General features: G+C 40.3%; 1 protein-coding gene across 3 annotated transcripts in view; it reads right to left on the reverse strand.

Moving 5' to 3' along the window:
- TENM3 (teneurin transmembrane protein 3) overlaps positions 1-24,357 on the reverse strand; it is a 2,451,411-nt gene that overhangs the window by 527,563 nt on the left and 1,899,491 nt on the right. The window lies entirely within an intron of this gene.

Below are 24,357 nucleotides of genomic sequence, written 5' to 3' on the forward strand. Positions count from 1 at the left end.
GTTGAATCACTAGACTGTGTATCCGAAATGAATATAACACTGCATAGCAAGTATACTGATCTTTTTTTATAAAAGGAGGGGGTAGTGGGAGCTGAGCCAGTTTGAAGGCTGAAGGAAAGAAGTCTCTGGGAAGTGCAAGCTGCATTTCCTAAAGAGAGAGGATAGACTTTGCCAACTCAACCAAGGTTGCTAGAGAAAGAAGGAAAGACAGACTCAGATGAGCCTGAGAATATGCAGTAAGACCCAAGGACCAGAACGTTTAATAAACCCATTCAGTCATGGGTCACTGGATGGTCCCAAGACTGCGCTTTAGGAAATACCATCTCCTAGAGGGGTCAACACACTCCTGTGTCAGGATCAAGCCCAGCCTGCTGCCTACTTCTGTATGGCCCTTGAGGTAAGGGTGGCTTTTACAGCAGGCATTGCAATAGTTTTGAGGTTAGAGGATACTAACCTTTGAATCCCAACGCAAAATGTTAACTCCTCAAAAGACCCCATTCTTCCTGGTAGTAGACCTGTATTTCAAAGAGTGTGCTTTATTTTTATTACCGTAGTTTGAATTTTGTCAAAAAAAATATTTGTGGAACTTCATTTTCTCTCTTGTTTAGTACCTATATACTCTCCTTGATTGGGAATCTTGACACACAAAACCTAAAATATTTACACTGTGGCTCTTTTCAAAAACAGCCTTGCAGCCACCATGAGAAGTAACCTTTACTCTGGAGACCAGAGAAACCACAGGCAGATTTACGGAAAATGAACAATGGGTAGATTCACAGAAAATGATGTGGTAGGTACATTCAGATTTGGCATCGGGCTTCTTAATAATGTGATTGCTGCGGGATTATCTGATGCTTTTTATTTTGAAAAGGCAAGTTCTTTCACTTCTCACAAATATTTAACATCATAAAGCATTCATAAAGTACAAAGTCTGTTGCTGGAAAAAGGCATGTTAGACTGCTTAAGCAGCCTGCATTATTAAAAAAGACCTACTGTAGACAGGAAAAAACCTTCTTTTGCATCGTATAGGTTTTTAAAGCTCATGAACCTGGCTGTTTTGGGGAGACACACTGACATCCCACTACAAGGGTATTCTCTTGCAAATTGTGGCAGAAGTAGCATTTTTAACCAGATGAGCATATAGAAATAAGAGCAACCACTTAAACTGCTGTGGAGGGATTTCAGGCACAGCTGTGATGCCTCTTATGCAGAAAGGAGGGGCCAAAGGCAAAGCTTTGGATAGACCACAATGCCATACACAAGAGGAAGTGTGAAAATGGTGACAATAATAAATTCCCCCTTTTTTCCAGAAAAGCAGCCTATTTAGGCCCCCCATTAATACACTGAAATTACCTCTGATCATATTTTTCCAATTCTTAACATACTGTGGAATTTCTCAGACAATCCTAAATCTGCTTTAATAATGGTTCCTAGAAAGGCTAATAGAACTCCTTGGTTATTTTTGAACATACCCTGTGCGATGTGTAAGTTACCTACACGGCAGTTTCAGCTGTAATAGGTACTTCCAAGAAAACCACCAGGAACATGGCTATAATTTACATAACAGCTCTACCACACTACAGATGCTTTTGTGTGGACTGCGGGGGCTGGGGGGGGGGTTACGTGGGGGTTGGGCGGTGATGCTCACCTTGAGCGTAAAGGCCCGAGTACTGTTTATATAAAGAAAGCACTTACGTTAAAAAAGGAAGTAAATAACTTAATTTGTAAGTCTAAAAAGCTCCCAGCTTAGTTATAAAATATGACATACCAAGTGAACCTCGAGCTGCTTAAATAAGTGTTTTGCATTTTCCAGCAGGCTGAACTATGAAAAGCAACAAGAGGACATTCTCCCCCTGGAAGATAATCACTTTTATTGTTGCCAGGTCAAAGATTCAGATTCCACAGAGCAACCTCTGACTAAAGAACAGCAAGTCCTTTCAAGTCAGAAGGTCCAATATGGAGCCCCCTCGGAAGCGGAGCATAATAGTCCTAAAATAACAAGCAAACGTGTAGCTTTCTTAATTTGCCCGGCTGGGTTCCTGTAATAAGTACTTAACCACGGTGGGCTCCGAGCAGCCCAGCAGACATCAACAAGACCATTTGCCAGATGATTTAGCAAACAAATTTCTGAGAGTCTCACACTTAGGCTGAGTGCATAACAGGAGAAAACATGCAGGAGACAGAGATCACAATAGGAGAGAGGAGTTCGACGAATTTAAATAAAAAATAGAGGGAGATGGAGAATTAGGGAACTTAGGCGGATACGCCAAATTCTCCTGGAAAGAGGTTCCCCTAATGAGTACTCAGGAACTTCTACTAATTTTGTACTCCTTGAGCCATACGCCGAGCAGAGCAAGGAATCTGGAACTGGCTTCCAAGGGAGGAAGAAAAGAGCAGAAATCACGAGATTTGGGGGCATTCGTAACTGACATGCGGCCAGGACAGAACTCCAAAGGGTCTCCACAAATATTTGCTGAATGAATGAATCCGCATCTATGATAAGGGAAACAGCTTCCACAAAAAGAATGCTGACCGGATTCTCAGTGAAAAGAGGGGTTAGGGACAGGGGTTAAGCATTCATAAAGGAATCACTCTCCAGGGTCTAGAATTCAAGGCTTGAACACTGGAAGAGGGAGACATTTTCTAGAATCACAAGGAAGCAGGCTCCTGGCTTTTTCTCACAGGCCTGTGAGTCTGAGACGCTTCTGAAGTGGGGAGAACCAGGGTGATAGGGTGACTCTTTTAAGAGTGAGAGCACACGGAGAGGAAAGCAGTCAACAGGAAAACAGGAAAACAAAACTTACAAGGAGCAGGGCTGGGCCTCTCTGATCCTACAGCATTAGGAGCCCGGGCAATCTGTTCTGAGGAGCTAGGAAAATCATTCCATCATGTTATATCACAATGAAATCGGGCTCTATTTTCTGAGGAAACGTTTTTAAACACGCACGCAGACGTTTTAAATGTGTGAAAAATTCAAGCAACCATTTTTATGACATCCCATATTCGTTTGGCCCATTTTTTTTTTTTTTCATTTTATGTACTCCTCCTTTCAATGAATTGTCCAAATCAATGAGTTGATTTAAGTCTTTTGGCCGGCCTCAGAGAAGAACGAACCCAAGGCGGTCCACGCTTTGAACGTGGAGCCTGACTTCTCAGTATTGATTGTCAGTTTGTTTAACTTGGCAATAGTCTACCTAATGTACGTGAACTCGCACAAGGGTACGAAGGGAGCTTTCCGAACCTGGTGTGGGCTGAGGGCACGCACATCCACTCCTCAGGGTCTCCCCAGAGCTGGCAGGGGGACCATTTACATGGCGCCCGAGGGCAGTCAAATGAGACAAGAATTTGCAAATAGATAAATAACAACAAAAAAAATCAAACTGTTCATGGCATGTCTACATGAAAACAATGTGTCAAGGCACAATGAACATAAGTGAAGCTTTAGAACAAGTTAGGGTGGCAGCTGTAGTAGCATGGTGATTTGGGGAGACCCGGGGAATGCCCACGAGGAGAAGGCTGGGTGTAGGTCAATGCTCCACTGCAACGGGGTTGGGGGGTGGAGGTGCGGGTGGGGCCAAAGGACATAGAGTCCCAGTGAATTCGGAGCAGGATGCTGGGGTCCTGGGACCTGCCACACACGGAGAGGGGACCCATCAGGTGCACGTGTGAGAGGTGGGCTGGATGAGGGAGGTTAGTGGCAAACAGCTGTGATTAGTGGTTGCAGTGGTTTATTAATCGAATGCAAAGGACCATTTAGCTTATGTGAACTATTCGAGTTGGGGCAGCCGTATTCCACAAAGGAAGGAGCCCTTGTGAAATGCATATGGTTGGCAAGAGGGTAGGAGCAGAAAAGCTAGAGGAGACTTGACATTTGTTTTGCAAACCGTGGCCAGTGTGTGCTCAGAGTCGCTGCTTAAGTCAGAATTCAGTTACCCAAAGAGTGTTGCAGAATTATTTGCAAACTGTATTTTACTGTGGATGGGTTTTGTTTTGTTTTGTTTTTTGTTTGTTTGTTTCAAATCCAGGGAAGCTAAAGAGAACGAGCGAGAGTGGGAATCCTATGGGACTAGGAATCAGCTGACCCCCAGTTGCTGAAAACTGTAGAGCCACAAACTTGCTTGGAAATGGGGAACAATATGGGCTCAACTTTCAGGAATATCTTCCATGAACTTATTTTTTAGAGAAATCTCTCACCAGATTATTTAATACAAACATAAATATTTGGGTGAAGAAAGAGTAAAACCATAATTTTAACTGGATAGAGAGTTTTGCCTTTTTTCTTTCTTTCTTTCTTTTCTTTTCTTTCTTTCTTTCTTTTTTTTTTTTTTTGGTAGGATTCTTTCCAATTTGCATTTAATTACTATTTTCCACGAAAGCAAATTTAATTCTTGACTTCTGTATAAGCCTTACAGGAAGACATTTTTGGGAATCCGCAAGAGCCGCTTAATGTGTCTCTTATTAAAATAATGGCCAGGAAAGTCAATGAGTGAATGGAAAGACGGTAATGTGTTGATTACGTTGAGTCATCAAGCAGAACAGATTGGGACACAATGATTGAGAGAAGCCGAGTCAAAAAGACGTAGCGAATTAAGACACAGACGTGTGCACAGTGTCTAACAAAATCCTGCAAGGAAACTCAAAAGGGATCACATATTTACTTCAAGTGTATTTTCAAGATGAACTCATTCTGAATTACCACTCTTTCCAAAACAAAACAAAACAAAAAAAGTAAATAAAATAAAATAAAATAAGCAGAGTATGAATCAGTTTGGAGTAACTGTTTTCACAGGTTTTCAGCTTGTTGTATCATCCACACTTAAAATAATGCTCTTAAACGTTCCGAAAATATTTTAACTCTTCTGTGAGTCTGACGAGAACACCCTACCAGTTAGCATTAGCACAACATCCTCTAAAATCTGTGTCAGACTGAAGCCTTACATTCCCACACCCTGTCTCTGTATTCCTTACTTTCCTCATCACGGTGAGGCTCAAAACCTCACCAGACTCTTGGACTTTTTCTTTCTTTTGTCCCCACAGCCCACTAGTCACCGAGTCCACTCGATTTAGCTCCTTCAATCCACTGCCTCTATCCGTTTCTATCAGTGCGATGATGCTTGCTTAGCGTTTAACCACGAGAGAAACAGCTTCTGCAATTCCTCCCTCCTTGAATCCACTTGGCACCTTGGATGAGATTAATTCTCTTGAAACACTTCTCATTTTTCTGCCATTCCCCTTGCTCTAAAACTTCTCATGACCTCAGGAGGTCTTTTGGGCTTTCACCATATTCGGGAGGCAGGCCTAAGGCCATATGCCCGGGCAATGGTGAAATGGAGCAGCAGATGTCCTTCCGGAGGGGCTAGGAGGCTCTGCCCGTGGTGAGAGGCCACCTGCCAAAGACACTCTACGGCACAGGAAACGCAGCAAACGCGTCCAATGCAGCCACGGAAGCCCAAGCTCTCCAGCTCAGGGCACGGTGAGTTCTGAAGGAAGGAGGACCAAGGCACGGCCAAGCTGGGGGAGATGGGCTCTGAGGAGCAGCCTCTGCTCCAAGCCAAGTCTGTTGGCTAAAACTCTTGGCCCAGAAACAGTAGCACAAGTCTCCCAATTTGTTGTTGTCGTTTATGGAAGACCTTTCGGCAGCTCTCAGGGCTCCCAAACCATGAGGCCGTTGTCCCGTGCTCTTTGGGAGATTTCCTTCCACTCCCTTCCCTTCTCCCTGCCTGCAAAGTTGGGAGAGGATGTGTGCAAAGGAACCCAATACTCAATGTCTTTCTCTACAATGCCCTACACCCTAACCACCCTTAGTCAAACCTACCTGTGGCCTTGGGAGTTGGGGGCTTATGTTGTTCATGGTTAGGTGAGGGGGTGAGGGGGATGAGAAGGGACAAGACATTATATCTGCACCTGTTTCCATAATGACGTCACTACCTCCCTTAGGAAAGTCATGTAGGTTTCCCCACCCACCCTCTTCTTCTTCAAACCCCCCTGATCTCTCGTCTCATTGTCTAGGCTCTACATGTGTGCCCAGCCGCTCGGGATCTGCTACCCACACTTCCTGTCTGCCTGCTGGCGGGGGGGGGGGGGGGCGCCCATCGGCATTCTCTCTGCCCTTCAGCTCCCGTGCCCCGCCCCCAAGCAGAGCCCAAGGCCACAGTGGAGAAGGCAGGACTGAATACGCAGGTTAAAAAAACGGAGGAACAAATGAATGAACGGACAAAGGAACAAATGAATGAATGTTTCCCCACAAACCAAGTGTTTCTGTTTACACAGGGTAAGTAGAGGCACGGTTCCTTTTCTGAGATTGGAAATGAGTTTTGGAGACTGGGTAGACACACCAAATTCCCACCAAATGTCTTCAAATGCATAGTTATTATTCGATTTCCTAAAACACCCTTGGGCTTTTTCACTCAATTATAGTGCCTAGATTGGTAAGACAGTATGCCTCATACCGATGAAGCCGATTGCACGTTTTGGAATTCCGAAACAGTATTTTCTGAGATAAATCCACTTTTTACCAAAGAGCTCTATGTTGAGATGCATTGTACACTTGTTTCCCAGAGTGGGGGAGTGCTTCCAGTGGTGACACGGCTGTCCCCTCCAGAACGCCAGCCCCTCCCTTGGACACCCTCCTGTTGCTCACATCTGCCAGCTTCTGAGCTCGCTCCCGGACCTTTGGTGCCCTTCCTTCCGTCCTCAGTGGGCCCCACATTTCAGCTCTGAATCACCAGCTCACAACCCCTGCCCCAGTGCCCTATTTGGGACAAGCATCTCTGGCTGACCTCAGCCCTCTCCCCTGTACACTGTCCTGGAATATTTACCCTCCGTTCCCAGATGCTGCTCTGTCAAATGACATTAGTCATGCCTCTGTCTCGGGAATGTCAATCTTAATTGAAAACCTGTCAGTTTTACTAACATAAACACCGAGATAGCTTAATCCAGCTTCATTGTTATCAGCCAACTGTTTGTTTTTCCTTAGAAACTGGAGATGCTCTTTAACTCCAAAAGAAAAGTTGTAGTGAATATAGATTTAAGAGGTTCCGTGAGTGAGACAGTATGTCTCGCAGTAAGGGAACTTGTGAGATACTTTTGCAACTGTACTCTTTGGCTGTTTAAAGTTGCGGTTGTCTCTTCTTCCATTACAAAGGAACTCTAGTTTCTAAGGGTATTCTCCTTGGCTGGTTCTGTTTGTAGGCACTGTTCATTACATAAAAATTAACATTACATATGGAATCCAGGCTCCTGGAAGGAACAGTGCGCATTTTTAATTTTTCTCTATTAGTCTGTCTGTATTCTTCTAATCTACCATGCCAGGAGCAAATTTTCTATGATATGTGTTTTTCCTTATAGGCGAAGCTTCTAGTACAAAAAAAGAGCAACCTTCTGTAGAGAATAACTTAGCCAAGGACACTGTGCTCCATCTTTCTGATGAAATACATATTTCCCATTAAAAGGCAAATCTGTCATTTTAAAAGGTTGAATTGGATGTACTTTAAAAATAATTCCAGCTGGTTAAAATGAGAGCATTGAAAAAAAGCTCAATAAGAATGTTCTCTTGGTCTGTAGTATTTTCATTTTCCTGAAGTGTGAATTGGATATATTTTCTTTTATTTTAAACCTTTTATCCTCAGTGTTTGAGTGAGTGGAACAAGTTTTAAAGATGAATTGGGTTCAATAATGCTATTGCTAATACTTCAAGTTTCTATTTCTGTACTATTATCTCTAGGGGGGAAAAAAAGGACTATTTGACCTGATCCTTTTTTCCTGATCATGCAGGAAATGTTGGTATTTTCATACATTGTTTTGTCCCACATGCATTATTTCTAGACCTTGTATAGCTCTTTCTTTGACATCTTTGTCTGTTTAATACAATATTTTCATAAACTAAATGTCTGATTACATCCTGGAGAAACGGAGGCAAAGTATAAAGTATATATAACTTAAACTATGTAACGATGTTCTATAAAAGCCATCTATCTATGTTTACATTACATACGCGCACACATACACTAGTAATATACAACCAGTGATTTGAGATTCACACCTCGATTCGCACATTCATAGTCAACTTGGATGCTGAGCTGTTATTTGTTATTTTTTCCAACAAAACAAACAGAAACATGAACACACAGAGTTTTCCACCAATTTTCAACTCATTTAAAGCTTTGTCTAGGCACATGTAAATTTTCTCCACTAACCACTGATGACTTCTGCGTCTAGGTTGTTGAAGAATGAGACGTGCAGCCTTCTTCCTCCATCCCTGATGGACCACCATCAATTAACCCCACGGTTGTTTCTGAAGTTTACAGTGACGTTTTTATGGGCTAGCTTTCTCCGCGATGTCCCAGCGCTTCCTGAACTACAGTTAAATTTTTCATGTAAATGTTGGTAATGTGCACTTTCATAGAGTTTTCAAGATGAGATGAACATAGAAGCAGGCAAGCGCCCCCATCTTCCTGCACCTTTTTGGAGCTTAGGACTCTGGTTTCTTCCTCCTGGATTCGACTTTCCTCTTCGTTTCAGTCTAACTTTTTACCACCTCCCCTGGTGCCTGTAGGTTCCATCTCAGACCATGCTCACACGGCTCTCGAATCACATTTTTATCAGGACTCCTTTTCTTCTTTTTTCTCTGTCCTTCCTTGTTGGGTCTTTACTGGCCTCGCAGCCTGGCCCCAACTGAGCCACTGAAAACATCCTCCCTTCTACTCTGCACCCCTGATACCTGCCTGCCTCTGCCACTCGCATCCGTCCCCACTGTCCTTGGGGTTGCCTGCTGGCTTCATTCCCCCTGACTCTCACCCGCAGCCACAAGCCATTTACATTTCACGCTATTTGTCTTCCTTTGCTCACCGAGGGGGCAGGCTGTCAGCAACACTCCCTCAAGCTCCCACCAACACCTGAAAGGGCAGCTGGGTCAAAGCCAACCCGGGTCCCTGCTGACCTGGCTGGCTTTGGCAATGCATCTGGGTGCCCTTCCTTCTCATTTCCTTGACTTCACATATGGCCTTCCCTCCCCTGCCCCTCCAACCATGCCCTTCTTCCCTCAGTAAAAGTAATCTGACCACCTGATTAAAGTAACTGACATAAGGTGTACATGACTGATAGGTTGATAAGCCATCTCTACAGGAAGTCCTTTTTGGGAATTGACTAGAGCAAATGAATCTCTGACCTATAGAATGTATGGGGTAACATTCAGAGATCAGGAAGCTACTCTGGGTTTCTGACTGATTCTTTATCTCCTTGCCAAATAGGAGACTGGCTTTACCAAGTCAGCACTGCATTGTTGAGAAAGGCCACCCCAGATTATACGCAAGTATGTAGCTGCTCTAAATATGTTAGACGAAATAATTAAATTAAGGTTACTGTCACCATTTCAACCATTCATATGCAAAAGATACTTCCTTTTACCACAGTACCCACCGGTGACCCTTCATAACCTTACAGGGGGATACCTGAGCTGCAACTTACTATCTCCCTTTGCCATAACATGTTGAGATAATTATTCATGGAGTATTTATTACATAGTTAAGGCAGTGGTTGGGAGACTCTTCTTTATCCTCTGGATAATATCCTTTGGGATATTATGACATGAACTCTTAGGAGGTAAAAAGCTCTTGTGCGAATGGGGAGTGTAACTCCCAGAACAGAGTTGGCTGTTCCCAATTCCAACCTCTCCTGGTCGGAGAGGGTCATGGGACACAGTCTTTAGCCCACGGCTAGAGAAATGACTTGGCTCTGAGCCTCAGCGCAGAAGAGGCTTGAGGAAATAGTGATGTGGTGCCTACCACAGCCCACATAAATGCACTCCTCCTAGCCTCCTGCTTCAGTGGGACTCTGTTAAAAAGTTTATAGAAAACAAAAATAAGAAAAACAGGGCTTGCCATTTGTATAGGAAATAGATTCTCAAGGAAAGCCGTAGGAGTCCCTTTGCCGTTTTACAGCTGACCAGAACTGATACTCAGCATTTCACAGTGAGAGAAGCGGAAACACAAAGGCCCAAGGCAAGTAGGATATTTGGTTTTAAAGAAGTGATGCGCTAAAGGTGTTTTTGTTTTGGTACAGAGACATGAGACTAACAAGGTATGAGTGTCGTACAAACTTCCTGGCATGTTTCTTTGAAATGCACAGGACATTATCTATATGAAAGAGTCTTCAGGGATCACAATCGTCTAGAAATCTTTAGCAGAAGCAGGAATGAGCCCTCTGCTCTTTTTCCAGCCCAAGGCACTTCAGTACTGGGGGACTCCGGTCCAGATGGAACTTTCCATATCAGACAGCACGATGACCATGAAACAGAGATGGACCAGCTTACCTCCTGCCTCCACAGCCCTTGCTCATACTGATCCCTGAGATGGGGCTCGTCCTTCCCATTTGGTTTATTTCCTGCCTCCCAGATAAGATCTGGCCAGTTCCTGACCCTCTGAATTGGTAATCCTATCAGGACTTTCTGGATACCGCACCATCCACTTGTCCTACAACTGACCTGCTTCAGGTCTTCCTGGGGTATCTGAATGTTACTCCTATTTTATTTTTTTAAGATTTTATCTATTTATTTAGAGAGAGAGAGAGAGAGAGAGAGAGATCGTGCATGAGCAGAGGGGAGGGGCAGAGGGAGAGAGAGAAGCAGGCTCCCCACTGAGTAGGGAGACTGATGTGGGGCTCGATCTCAGGACCCTGGGACCATGACCTGAGCTAAAGGTAGACACTTAACCGACTGAGCCACCCAGGGGCCCCTGAATGTTACATCTAGTAAATAGATGATCTTCAGCAACTCTGTGCAAAAAGCCTTCAGTTTGGCTTTGCGCCTCAAGGCAGGAGAGACTCGGCGAAATAGTGATGTGGTGCCTACCACAGCCCAAGTAAATCCATTCCTCCTAGGGGATGCCACGAGAAAGAACGCACTGTTCCCTAGCAGTGCCATTCAGGGAGAAATTTTAGGAGGCTCCAAGCAGAGAGACACCAGAGAAGTAGAGCCCAAACAGGACTGTTAGCTCTTTTCTGGAGTTCAATCCAAGATAAGCTCTCTTTCTCAGGCAGTTAATCTTGGCCCTGAAAAGAAGTTGCCAGAAGGGTTATTGATTTCAAAGCTACAAGCTCCTTGCAGGAGTTGAGGTCTAGCCAGGGCCTTGGGTAGGTTTTCAAGGTTAGAGATTTTTCTGAGCATATAAAGGAGAACCACGATTTCCTTCATAAATAGTAATAATTAGTGTTTGAATTTAAGTGAGTCGATGTTTACAACAAATGCTAATCTTTTATTTTTTTGGCATTTGCTTTTCTTTTACAATGTCTTTACATAGCATAGTGACACATTAATTTAGGGTTATGATTAGTAATTAATATGCAAAATGCAGTGAAGCTGTATTTATACTGTGATTTCAAGAGTTTTAAAAATATTTTCTAAAAGCCATGCTTTGGTGTGGTGTATTCTCTCCAATCCAATTGGAAAGGACGGGTTGACCAGATGACCCTCCCCAACAACCAGGCCATCTAGAAGAAAGCTATCACTGACACGGTAGGGGGCAGGAAGAGACAATTTCCATGGGGTTTTCCTTGCAAATCAAACCCTTCTAAGAGGTGGCAGGTACCATGAAATATAATGTATCAGAGATGGCTCATGTTATGTTGACCCCCTTAAAAAGAAACAAAATTTCTCCTATGTGCCTTGTTTGAGCACAACTATTAAAAAAAAGTCCTGAATATATAAATGTATGAGTTCTTCTGTGAATGTGTAATCGCATTAGTTACATTTTTTTTCATCTGTCTTGCGGTTATAACCACAGTCTAAAGCGACTGTATCTATCATGGATTGTCCCAGGGTAAAAAATAAATTTCCTCACAACAGAAAACTTTTAGGGGGGAAAAAAAAAAAAAAAAAAAACAAGAAAAGAAAAACACGCATAACCAGCCTAACCTTTAAAGGTCACTCAGGAACTCAAATCTTTATTTGAATTCATTATGAAATCAATGGAACCTTTGGTTAGATTCATGTAATTATAAATAACACAGAAGACCACGAGGAGGAAAAAAAAAAGTTTCAGTCATAAATCTTTCATAACTTCTGAAACTTCACTTCTCATTATCACATGGTTACATTTTCCACACCCAAGCAAGACTATTGTGTAATTGTGGATTATTTGGTCTGGCTAGCTGGCATATGGCCCATGCTTTTATGAGTTAAAAAAAGATCATATAATCTGTCCTTTGATATTTAGGTTCATGTTTTTAGCAAGCTTGTATCTTTGCCAAGGAATGCATATTGAGTTAAAATCTTCCCCTTCACACGTACCGCGGAAGGAGTCACAGGTAAACCAAAAGCACGGGGAAAGGCACTTATTTCTCTTTCTCAAAAAACAGAGCAAATCCCAGTGTCAAAATATATCCTGGTAACTGCACCAATTCCAGCAGGGGAAATGCCAAAGGCCTGGCAACCGGACACGCGTCGGTATACACCAGCAAGCCTGCCGCAGTGATTTTCAGCAGCATTCGGTTTAGTTGCCCATCAGAAGGATCACTTAACAATTCTGCTCAGAAACAACGCGGACAAAAACCCTCTCCGATCAAGGATACCGTTTGATTTGCCTTCACTAATAAGTGCCATAAATTATTTACAGAACTTCAAAGTCTTGAAACTGGTGAAGTACACCCAGGCAAAAGTAGAATTTGTTTGTTTATTATCAATTATTTACACAGTATGTTTTACAATATCTGATGTGTAGAAAAGGCATAATCCTGAAGAATGGCGTACAATAAAATGTATATTATGTTAATTCTGTGAAAGCTTAACATGGGCTCTCAAGTTGTAGAGGCCTTCTTATGCAGTATTTATAAAGGCTTCAGTAACCGTCTCAATAATACGAAACTCTAAAAAAAAAATCCTAAAACATATATTTGTTGATAAAGTCTAGGTAAGTGAGAACCTCTACACACACAATTTCTTGCATAACCATTGCAAGGGGATATCAAACCTATGACAAGACGGTGACTTCGAGACAAAACGGGATTCCTGCCTGACTAATAAAATAGTTGTAACATGGGGTCACACACAATAGATGAATCAAACCCACATCTACCCAAATAGGTCAGCCAAAAAATAAACATGTCAATCTTTTTTAATCAAGCCGGCACTTCAAATCTAATATAGTAATTATAGATGAAAATGTTGTTCAGATTAAGAGCTACACCCCTAGGACACAGAGAATGTGTACCAGGCTGCTATTGTTTTTAAGGTGCCTCCGGTCAAATGTGGTAAACTTCACACTTTTAACCAGTGCTGTTTGTAATAGATTGAATGAAACAGGTCTACAAAAGAATCAATAAATGTAAAGACTGGAAAGAATTACAGAGGCTTGCAGACCTGTACCTATTGTCTGGGGGAATTAGATGTCAGTTTCAGTATTATAACTTTGACAAAGGTTTCCGGGCTTTAATTTACTAGAACGTATAATGGGCAAAGAAGGGGCCGGGAAACATAGTCGGTCTGAATACATTATTTAACAAACACTTTAATGAAGGTTACACACTTTTTTTTTTTTTTAAATGCTGCTGACATATTCTTCCCATTCATTTTTCAGAACCTTGTTTATCAATGAAACACTCTTCTCTAAGAACAGTCTCCTAGGTTCCCCACATGCCAAGCCCGCGAAGAGCACACTTGTGGGCACATACATTGCTTACCTTAGTGTCATGATGAAAGGAAAACTGGAACCCTAGCGCTAAAGTTAGCAAGCACACAAAAACGTGGTAATGATACGAGGATTAGGTGAGTAATTCTTTGTCTCGTACCTATGTTTCAATAGAACGAGATTTCACAGGAATTCTCTCTCTGTTTTTCTAGTGACAGAGAAAAGTTTTGGAACGCTTGGCAGCTGACATACAGAAGAAAGATCCACGGCCTTTTTACTCATTTACTTATTATTATTTTTTTTAACCTAAATCCATGGACTTAACCGTGCTTAGCCCACAAAGCAGTTGCTCTGTCCTTATACACATCCCAGATGCAATTTAGATAGGTTACATTCCCCCACACTTATCTTGGGAGAGGAAAAAACATTCTGTTAATCAAAAACTAATGCAGAAACCCCCTTGGGAATAAATGGAAACCACATGGCAAAGTGAAAATTAGTGTTTTCTGTAAAACACGGAAGAAGGACATGTCAGAAAAGTAGCCAAAGTAGCCAGAGAATAATCAACATATTGCTAGCCAAAAATGACTTGGGTCTCCGCTGACTTGCACTCTGTGCCCGTTGGTAAGGAAAGGCACAAACCTTCTTGAAGTAAATAGCCTTGTCTGCTGTTCCACAGGGCTCTGACCTGACTTCCAGGAAATGTCAGCCAACCCATCAATAAATAAATAAGAGCCAAAAAGCCGTACCTTCGAAGGGGGCAGCAGGAGACAGAAAGACATCCCTTGTCTTCTAAGGGATTACAATCTAATAAAATGTCTTTCAGAGACTCTAAAGCAGGGTGGAAAACCTTTCCTAGGTAAAGACCCAGAGAATTAGTTAGGCTTAGTGGGTCCCAAGGTCTGTCACAATGATAAAAGCTCTGACAGGGACACAAAGCAACCATGGGTAAGATACAAGCAAATGGAGGTGGTTATGTTCCCGTAAAATTAGTCCTGAATGCTAAAATTGGAATTTCGTGTGATTTTCCTATGTCACAAAATATAATCATTCTTCTGATTTCTTCTCATCTATTTAAAAATGAAAACTGATCCTTAGCTCAGAGGCCGTACCCAGCAGGTGGAGGGCCTGATTTGATCTGTGGGTCATTTTTGCTGAACATTTCCCTAAAATAATTATGTAATACCATAATGATACCTTGGCTCATACAATCATAACATTGCTAGTGTAAGCCATGATGGATGCAAAAGTAGGTTTAATATAGTCTATTCTAAAAGGCCATTATCTCTTTGAAGACAATACGATTATTCTGGGGGCAACCCTGGAAATAGAACCCCAATACAAAAAGGGCTTTGGCTCTTTGGCGTATAGCAGGGTCCCTGGCATGCAGGTGAGTATTCAGGCTCAAGTTCAGCACAAGAGGCTGGAAATCCTTATTGATTTCCACTGAAACTGGGAAGCATCTATGGGTCACCATGATGTAGAGGTACACTAACCGGAACTGTTGCTACAGTCTAGGTTTCCAACCATCCTAAAAGGATAAACAGATACTTGTTTCAATAATTATAGATAAACCAGCCGCACGAAGTTTGGCCATTGAGTTATAACATGTGCTGGGAAACGATAATTCCCAGCGGGATGATCTGTCCCTGTATTTTAAGGGAGGCTGCCCTTGAGACCGTCTGGTGACCAAGGGCATGCTCCTGAATGGAGATGATGACAACAGGCCGTCTTAGCAGAGGAAGGGGCTTGAGAAAAAGCAAAGGAATGGGGAGCACACAGTTGTGAGGGGTCAAGGAAGACTCAGAGCACCTCAAAGGCTGACTTGGTCATAGGCAAGAAATAAGGATAGATTCTCTCATAAGAGGACTTTGAACACTACCCAGAAAAGTTTGGACTCCATTTTTACGCAAATGAATGCCAAGAATTTCAAGCTCTTCTTACACAAATGAAATTTCAGGAGAGTTGAAATCTTCTTTATAACCCAAGTTCAGTAATACTCTAATCACAAAACGAAAACTTTCATAAAATAATTTAACACCCTACATTTATTTCTAAAATCCTTCTGATACTGCTCTGAATAAAAATCAACTTGGCTTTTATAACACACAGATAAAATAGCTGAACGAAGTGTCGGTGGATTTCTGAATAGGACCCAACACAGGGCAGGTGCTCGATAAATAGGTAAATGATTTTACATGACCTTTCCCATCTATACCAGTGTCAGGCACACGAAACAAAGCCTAATTTTGACATTCAGGAGAAACTAAAAGAAATGTATCCTTTGATAGGATATGAAAATCTTGGAACCTCAAATAATCCCCATTCTCAACATATTTATTTGGATAGGCAAAATGTAAGTTATCCCTTGGTTACCTCATTGATGATATCACTCTTAACTTTCAAAGAACAATTTCATTCAGTAAGATGTGGCATGTGAAAAAAAAATGTTAGGCTTAGAAACAGAACTGACATTTAAACTTGCCACATTCAGGTAACTTTAATTCTCAAATATCCACTGGTCTGTTCATTGTCATCAGAGTACAGTTATAAATGGATTATTGGCTTCAGCTGCCTGGTGAACCTTATTAGAGCACTGTACTATAATAAACCATATGAAATGACATGTTTTAGAGGACATCCGATTATAACTCTGCTGAATGAGGGGCCAGGAATTTTAGTTGTGTTCCTATGTTTCCTACCTCAAGCTTTCAGAGGTCAGTGGACGTACGAAACAGTGAATATTTGTTCAGATGTCTGTGTGCTGATTTGTGACACTGTTTTCTGTGCTTATCCGAGTTACTGATATACCCAGAGCTATACTAGAAATATCTGTACTGTCAGCGCAAATTAATTTGGGAAGTATTTGTTGAGCCTATTCTAGGTGTCTAGAATTAATGTTTAGGGGAAATAAAATTTAAGGAGTCAAGTGAGGGAATGACAAGTTTCTTCTACTTGAGATTTGTGACTACACTCAATTTTTATTAAGACGTGTATATGCATGCAATGTTATATTTATAGAAAAAAGAAAATGTGATACAGAACCCAAAGCACAGTATTTGTTAATCTTCCCATCTCATTAGTTATTTTTAGTGATTTTTTAAAAGGAAACTACAAATCAGTTTTTAAGAATCACTAAAATCTTTAAAAGAAAACACCCTCATGGTAAAACCCCCCAAAAGTGAACTTGAGAAGGTAAGATACTCGCCTTCTCAATTCATAAATCTGACTCTGAGTAGGGGACAGAATTCTGGATGGAGAGGACGTTAGCATCACTCGGTTCTCAGTAGGGCCCCCTAAAGGACGAGCCTACGTGTGGGCTGCGTGAGCACAGTCACGCAGGCGGGCATACGCGTGCACACACAACACGCACATACCAACACACGTGCACGCACTCCAACTGAATTGCAGGCATGACTAATGATGCCGCTTCAGAAACTGCAGTTCACACTCTTTTGGAAGTGTTCCAGACCGCCAAACGCACCAGCTTCTGAGACGTGTGGGGGGGGCGATCTGAAACCATGTTTACGCAGACCTACGCTTAGAAAATCCTCAGTAATAAATCTGGGGCGAGTCCGAGACTTCAGTGCCACATGCAGAATTGGTCTCGTCTCCAGGTCACAGACTGCAAAGTCCCCAGGTCTTTTTTTCTAGTGGGTCTTCTCCCTCAACTTTTGACTTTCTTATCTATGTATATCTTAAAAAATCTACACCTTGGTGTGTCTGGTTGTGCTGTAATAATATGGGTGTGGTGTCTTGCATTAAAATCTCCCACTCATTACGGAGTCTATGCATCATACAACTTTTTTGTTGTTGTTGTATGAGACAAATTGTAAAGCATTGATGTATGGTAACATGTGAACGATTATACCCATTAATCCAGAAAAGCCTCACCAAGTTTTTTTTTTTTTTTTTTACTGGACGTAAACAGTCCTCCAGTACAAGGGAAAAAGAGGGCCACCAAGAACTGCGCATCAAAGTCACTTGTTAAAGTCTAGCATGTGAAAAAGTTGAATAGCATGATATCTCACAATAAATTTTGGTGGGTTTCAAACATACATGACAGAACTATATCAGTTTCAATGTTTTGATTTTTTTCATATAACAAGATGCTCAACTGATTCTCATTCTCGCAGTCTTACAGTTTTTCCTTAAATATGCCTTACCATATAAATACTGAACATAATCCTCTCTTAATTATTGTATCCAGTTTTTGAAAAGCTGCTGAGGGATTAGCAATTAAGTTCCAGTTTCACATGGACATGACATATGGACATGTGACAAGCAAAGCGGGCACTAGCCAATCAGCAAATAGTCATTCGGCAAATAATCATCGCACATCTAGAATACTCAGCGGGACTGGGTGTTTTGGAGAAGACTGCTGGCTTGCTCCGAGAAGCCCTAATCATTAGAGGACTCATGTACCATATCATGCTTTCCTCATTGCAATTACTTAGTTTCGACACCCTGACCATTTGATACTGTGAAGTCATTACCCTTTATTTCTTGTCACTTTTGCTTTTTTTAATTGCTCATTTAGTTATATGCAAAAGCACAGCAGCTCACAAAGTCATACTCAGTCCAGTTCAAAAGAGCTACCCCTAGCCATTCTTTGCAACTTATAAGTGATACCCACCTAGAGTAGGTTACACACCTCTGGGGGACAAGCACAAGATTTTACTAGGGCATTAAAAGTCCTGAGAGATATGGAGCCATTTCTGGGCTTTTAACTTAATGTTGGAAGATGACCTGAATACTAATAAAAATCTGGAGGTATCCTGAGATTTTTCAAAGAGGCATCTAAACCTCTCATCTACAAAAATGGAAACTGAGGCCCAGTGAGTTTAATCGACTTAGCTAACAGCATACATTTAGTGACAAATTCTGAGTTAGAATGCAGTTTTCCTGACTCTCAAAAAGTTCTTCATCTTATTTATCTAAGTTTTAAAATACCTATAACAAATCCTGTGAGGCAGAATGAAAAAAACATATTTTTCCACACATATATATTATGCGTGACATATAACATGTATATAATACATGCTTACATTTGGTTGTATCTCATTTCACTTCTCCTAAGTTATCGAGGCTTTTACAATTATATTTTAAAACAAACTTTCAGAGTGAAACATTTAAGTATTACATTACGGTACAAAAAAGCCTTGGAAACACAAGCTTAATTTTTGGTGCTATTTCGCATAGGTTGTTGTTAACATGCCACAAGCTGTAGACACTTAAAAATACTGTTTAATTTTCTTTAATCCATTTCGTTTTATGGATCTAAAATGGCCATCAGACAATAATACAGCAGTTTCCATAAGGAATAAATTGTTACTGCTTGACAAAAAACTCTTTTTATGCTAGAAGAGGGAAATATAAAAATGTCTTTTTCATATAATTATATTAAAAAATGTGTTAGTATGTTCTCTCATATTACAGCTGTTGGAACGTTTTTTTTTAAGCCCCTGACTTAAGAGCTTTCCTTTCCTTCCTCATTTTTTCCTAATTAATTTCTGTTCAACCAAAGAATTCTTTCCTTTTATGGCTTCTGCTATCATAGCAATGCCTTCGTAAAATGAGCAAGCCCATTTCTGAGCTCTACTCTTCAAATAAATAAATAAATAAAATAAGGCAGGCACAGAAGGTAAAAAATGTTTCTAAGAAGGGTCCCCTTTAGGTGTTACTCCTCATTTCAGTGGAGTTGACAAATAAGTATGATCCTCTAGAAACACGTAAGTCTTCTGCTCTCCAAAGAGGGACACAGTGTTCAGAAACAGAAATGTAACCATTTTTAGATATTAACAGCTTCACAAACTTTGTCCTACAGGGAAGCATCTGCTATTAATAAATTTACTATATGACTTGTGATTATAGCCTTGCTTTTGTTAATAATTATTCATTAAAGTGTTAAAAAAAAAACCTAGAATGAATTTAGAATGTCATTTCTTCAGAAGATTTGTATTCTTGTATTCTCTCGTATTTATTTTAATTTTAGATTATAGTTTAAATATCCAGAATTAATGATGTTTCCTTATGTACTTTGCAAAGTTTACAGACCATTACTTTTAATCTCTTTTTTCTTTTTATGCTTTGAATAACTGCTTTTCTTTTTAAAGAATAAGGGAGGAAAATCTGTTTAATTAAATAATATAGTCAAACAACTGCTCTTTTTATACTGCAATTGCATCACTATTGAAGAAAAAGGCAAGGCATAAAACTCAACTAATTAATTTTATTAAAGATCTGAAGAAGCAGTGCTATCTTTGCCAATACCTCCTACCTTCATCCTCACACCAACTGCCTAGATATTAGAAAATCTGGAGAAACGAGATGCCTAACACAAATTATTCAACAGGGTAAAATTCTATATAAATATATACAATATTTATGAGATACATTAGTATATTTCCTACCCAAGCTATCTGAGCTCATATAAACAGAATTAAAAAAAAAAAATCTCACTGGCATGAATCAGCACTCAGTTAACACAAACGCAGTGATCAGTATCGATCAAGATGTCAATAAATTGGCCGCACTGAGATCTACTCCTTCCGTGCATGTATGTGCAGTTTAGCTTTACTTATATAAGCAATAGACAATAAATGTAACAAGTTCCAGAGAAGTAATTTGTTATTAAAAACATGCAAATGATCTCCTATTATTAAAATAGAAGCCTATTTTCCTGCAGCATAAATTCAACAGTATCGATCAGTAAATATTAGAAGTTATTGTTTGAAATAGGCAGATATGTAGAAGGAATAATCAAAACAATGTACATATTTTAAAGTGATAATCAATCAATTTTATCACAATATTATCCCTTGCGCACTTAAACCTACCAACTTTGCCTACCTTTTAACACATACTGACAGAAAGTTAGCACAAGTGTTATATATCCTACGGACTATCCACACACACACACACATAGGAAATTTGATCATCCTAATACTTGAGGTCAGAAGCACCATCTAACAAAGAAAGTTTTTCTTTTCTTTGAATTAATTGCAGCATTTTCCCATTTCAGCTCCCATATATAAAGGAAGCTTAACTGTGTGCTTACAATTATAGTTCAGGCTAGACTCCATTACTTTAATTATCTTACAATGAACAGAAAAATCTAATGCACAGTAAATGTAGCTCTCTTAATAGAAAAGCAGATTTTAAAGGCATTTCCTTTTTGCAAAAGTAGCTGGACACACTCAAGTCAGCTTTTGTATTTTCTGTATACAACTGGTGTTTCATTTTGAATTACTCGAGCACATTGCAAAGTGTACACACTGTAACAGGAGGTCAAGTTTCACTCGGTGAATCAATTCAATATGAGAAGCAGAAATTTCCACGGAGGGAAGGAAATTGCCTTAAAGTCTGTTGGCATCATTTGGTTTCAGCCTCTCGCCCTGAGTGCTGGGACCAAACGCGTGGAGTGTTCCAACCCTGCCCCGCGCTACTTCGCAGAGCACGAGGCTTGAAGGGCTGTTAGAAAGAGTAAGGGCAGAGTTGCCCCTGATGAGCTCGCTCTCAGTCTGGTGAGACTACCCAGGAAGGACTAACAGGACTGCGGTGGCTAAAAGGCCTTTGTTGTCTAGGTAAGAAAAGGAAAGTTGTTTTGTTTTCCTTTTTGATTTCGTTACTCAAATGCTGACCTCAAGTTCAGAAAAGCCAAAGATTCAGTGTGACTCACACAGCCTTTGATCAGCTTCCCAATATAGTCTGAATAACAGATCATTGTAAAAAAAAAAAAAAGAAATATGTAAAACAGTTCCGTTCAAACAGGGCTAAGTGTTTGGAAAGAACTCTATGTTTCTGCGACTGTGCCATCCACTTAAAACATTGTTTGGGGGCTGATCAGAAGCCAAAGATGGCAGTGAAGTTCAAGGAAGTGAGGAAATGAGTTATTTTGCTTCGAGGACCAGATAGATGCAACAAAGAGTAAATTAAATGATATCGAGACTGCTGGAAGATACGGCGCCCCTGGGTGGCACCATTAGTTGAGTGTCCGACTTTTGATCTCTGCCCAGGTCTTGATCTTGCGGTTGTGAGTTCGAGGGTTAGGCTGGGCTCTGTGTGGGGCGAGGAGCCTACTTAAAAAAAAAAAAAGAGAGAGGCACCTGCGTGGCTCAGTCAGTTAAGTGGCTGCCTTCAGCTCAGGTCATGATCCCAGGGTCTTGGGATTGGGCCCCATGAGGGGTTCCTTGCTCAGCCGGGAGCCTGCTTCTCCCTCTCCCTCTGCCTGCCTGTCTGCCGCTTCCCTGCTGTGCTCTCTCTCTCTCACGATCTCTCTCCTTGTCAAATAAATACGTAAGATTTAAAAAAAAAAAAAGAAAGAAAGAAAGAAAGAAAGAAAGAAAAAGGAAAGGAAAGGAAAAAAACTGATGGAAGATAGACCAGGACATATTTGCAATCCTTCTTTTGACAGCTTCTGTCTTTCCAAAGATCTGAATGGAATAGTTTCCACACGATTATAACACACTTAATTCTAAATCAAGAGAGAAAAGAGACTAATATTTCCATTTACTGAGACCATATCATTTCTTCCCTGCGAGGATTCGTCAGAAAGTTCAATCTATACTTCCTCCAAAAGAGGACAAAGAATACTGGGTAATATAAAGACAAATAAGAGAAATAGATCAGCTCTGTTTATTCTGAAAAGGTTTGTTCAACTCTTCAAATACACTTTAATCTCTCAGACACTAAAAATCTGCATCAAAGCCATAAGAAATCGACTCCTTTTCTAAAATACATTCAACCATACATCCCTTTATTGTCCTAATGCTATTTTCAGCATCATCGGGTATGTTTTTTTTTTTTTTTAAGTGCTTACATCTTTGATATAATGGTCATTTTTAGGGATTTTTGGTGCTTTTGTATGATCTTATCTTGCTTCTATAGCCAGTTGTAAACTCTTTAAGGAAAGAAACGGCCCACGTTAAGTCCCCAGGGGCCCGGTGGAGTGATTTGCATACTCAGTAAAAGGATTTGATTAACTTCTATCCCAGAAATTTCAGTCTTAAAAACCTGGGGATCTACTGGGAATGCACTTGTAATAACCTTCTAGTACAGCCTGTTTAAAAATCTTTGTTGTACAAAAATATTCTGCTTGTCTAACCTAAAGCACTCTTGTAATTTCAAACCACTTCTTACAATATTGAACTTTTTGAAGTTGGGGAATCAAACTGCTGGTCAGCATTTTACAAAATTTATGAAACATTTATTTTGGAATAATAAAATAGGCAGAACTACCAGTCTGTATCAAGATAAAAACTTATAACTATTGGTTTTTTTATATAAATGTAGCAAACTACATTTTTAGTTTTAATACAGAATATATTTTCAACTTTACTACAAACTTGGATACTGGAGGATACTAAGGTGTTTTTTATTCTCCACAAAAGATCAAGTACACTAGACCACTTGAGTAAAAAAAAAAAAAGAAACAAATATTTAAAATAAATGCATGTTGTAGCAATTATGATCTAGATAAGCTTTGCTGCTTAAAAAAAAAAAAAAACAACTTACAATCTTGGCATGTTTCTACTCAGGACGGTTCTGTAAATATGCCCATGGTTCAGGACATGGTAGAAATGAAAATGCTGATAAAAAATGGACATATGTTATCTGGTCTCTCAGTATGTTAAACTTCAGCTGAAATAACTAGAAAAGAAGGAAAGGAAATTATCCTTCCCCAATCCATTTCTTATCATTCTTGGAGACTTCCCCTGAGTTCATGGGAGTAGAAATTATTTCTATCAGAGTAGTTCTTGGCTCTTCAACTGCATATTAATGAATTATAATCAAGGTCCTTTGCTCAAGCAAGAAATACAGACAAGGACCTCTAGCTCCATCCTTTCTGAGCACAAAAGCACTGAATCCTTTAAATAACGAGCTGGTTAGAAACAATGCAGTGTCTCCTAGATGCGTTCTCTGGTGACAAAGGTAGCTTTTGATTATTTCTCAGGAAATTCTGGTTTCCTCCAAACTGCAGTTCTAATCTTTGAAAACCGATTTCACCCTTAATTTTCTGCAACGCCACACTATTTCAGTGGTTAATATAAGTTAACTATTCAAGTTCCATCTAATATTCTCATCAAACTCCTCACGGGAAGAAAGACTCAATTCTACAAACATGTTTTTCTTCATCCAGTCTTATTTTTCTATAGATTACAAAAACAAACCAACCCAACATTTAATTCAGATTCCACAGCTTTTTGGCATTTCTTATAGCAATTGCTATTATTTCTTTCTTAGTCTCCTGAAGTGAAAACATTTTGGAGAAAACAAGAAGTCACACACCATGAGGCAAATTGCTTCTAGTTGGGTTTAAGTTAAACATGTCGTGTTTAGAGATGTGATCACATCACCGATTCCTCGTTTCTTTTTACTTTTGGCTAATCATTTAAACCCTCAAAAATGTTAATCATGATACTTAGGTAAAAAAATATTGAAAGAAAATGTTTAGGATATTATAATTGGTAAAACTGAAGAATAAAGAAGCTATCTCTGCCAAGAATCCTGAAAGAGTTGCCCCAAAGTCAGATGAAGTCCACCCAATGAGCGAACCTCTCATGGGAAACCTCCAGAAGTCTGACTCCGAACAGCAAGTTTGTCCCCGCAGGTATGATGAAATCTAATATTTCCGTGTAACGAATCACAACATATGTAGTTTTAAGTTATCCCATTCTGGAGCACGCTTATTTGATTATCTTTGGAGTTCAGTCTTTGGTTTGTCCTAATTAAAATA

The sequence above is a fragment of the Mustela nivalis genome, assembly GCF_964662115.1.
Source record: "Mustela nivalis genome assembly, chromosome: 20".
In the NCBI taxonomy this organism is placed as follows: domain Eukaryota; kingdom Metazoa; phylum Chordata; class Mammalia; order Carnivora; family Mustelidae; genus Mustela; species Mustela nivalis.